The sequence below is a fragment of the Alosa alosa genome, chromosome 16, assembly GCF_017589495.1.
Source record: "Alosa alosa isolate M-15738 ecotype Scorff River chromosome 16, AALO_Geno_1.1, whole genome shotgun sequence".
NCBI lineage: Eukaryota > Metazoa > Chordata > Actinopteri > Clupeiformes > Clupeidae > Alosa > Alosa alosa.
The window spans coordinates 10,193,376-10,194,880 of record NC_063204.1 but is presented as its reverse complement, the minus strand read 5'-3'; the positions used below and the strand labels follow the sequence as shown (position 1 = coordinate 10,194,880).

The window sequence follows — 1,505 nt, the reverse complement described above, 5'->3', positions numbered from 1 at the left end:
CACAATCTAGTGGACACACACACACACACACACACACAAATAGACTTTATGCCCTTTTCCAATGAGGTACAAACACAAAACATCAGACAATCATCTTCACCTCACCAGCGTTTGAGTGGAGGAAAGGAAGAGAGGGATAGAGAGAGAGGGTTGAAAAGAGGGAAAAGAAAGAGAAAGAAAGGAGGAGGAAAAGGAATCAGCAGCTCAAATGTAAAGAAAAGAAAGAGGAAGAATGAAGAGAGGAAAAAAGAAAGATGGATGAAAAAAAGAGAAGAGAAGAAATGAGGTACAAACACAAAACATCAAAATCATCTTCACCTCACCAGATGGATGAGGGGGTTGAAAAAAAGAAGATGAAGGGGTGTGTGCTGGGGGTCAAATGAGGGAAAAGAAAAAAAGAAAGATGGATGAGGTGAAAAAAGCATGAAGGGGTGTGTGCTGGGGGTCAGAGTGGGCGCACACACACACACACACACACACACACACACACACAGGGACGAGGTCACTGTAGACTCTGCACCACATCAAACCACAAACGTAGACTTCTGGACAAAATACTGACGTCCCTGACAGAGCTTATATTTACTCATTAATCATTTCATTTATTCATTTATTAGCAAACCGTTGCGTTCCACACACCTCTGTGCTTTATACATATACACACACACTTACACACACACACACACACACACACACACACACACTCTCTCTCTTTCTCTCACACACACACAAAATACTTCATTTATTACCCAACATGAACATGAATGGGGTGCAGTTCTTAGGCAAGGAAGAGTGCAGTAACAAGAGAAAAAACACACAGACACACACACACACACACACACACACACACACACACACACACACAATCAGTGTAACCCTGTACAGATCTGGTGCTGAGGTCCACCTATAACACTGCTTATGCGTGAGCCTTTGGTGACTAGTGAGTGCCTCTGTCCCGAAGCCGCCCTGTAGTCAACTGGGGCTCACCACACCTTCCAGTTCCACAAGGAAGAGGAAAAAAAAAACTACATGTCCCATGATTCACTGCTTTGTGAAAGTCCCACTTATAGATACTGTATCACCAGTACTGGCCATAGGAGTCCAGTGTTGGCTGTGTGTGCCCTGGATCCAAAGTGAGCACACAAATACACACACAAATACACACACACACACACACACACAGTCTTTCACACACACTCCTTCAGATCTATCCCTCACCAAACACACACACACACACACGCTCAAGCACACACAGCATGAAATCAGCCCATTCATCGGGTCCACACGTTTAAGTGCAGGCGAAGAGGCATAATCGCTGCGCCTCATTAGATGCAGTCATTAATGCTAATTAATGCTCGTTAATAGCAACAGTCTTCCTCTGTTTCCACAGGCTGCGCATGGTGTGGATTGGCTGAGAAGCTCCAAACAGGAAGTAGAAAGCAGGAAGCAGGAAGCTGAAGGCTGGCGTCTCTCCCCCTCCTTCGGTCTGGATTGTGCGAGATGGA

At 45.2% G+C, this 1,505-nt stretch overlaps 1 protein-coding gene across 1 annotated transcript in view; it reads right to left on the bottom strand.

The window, feature by feature from the left end:
* Positions 1-391: 391 nt before the first annotated feature.
* arhgap12b (Rho GTPase activating protein 12b) overlaps positions 392-1,505 on the bottom strand; it is a 51,669-nt gene continuing 50,555 nt past the window's right edge. The window contains exon 21 of the mRNA XM_048266988.1: positions 392-1,505. This exon is cut by the window's right edge and continues 245 nt beyond it. The gene's annotated coding sequence lies outside the window, so the exon portion shown is untranslated.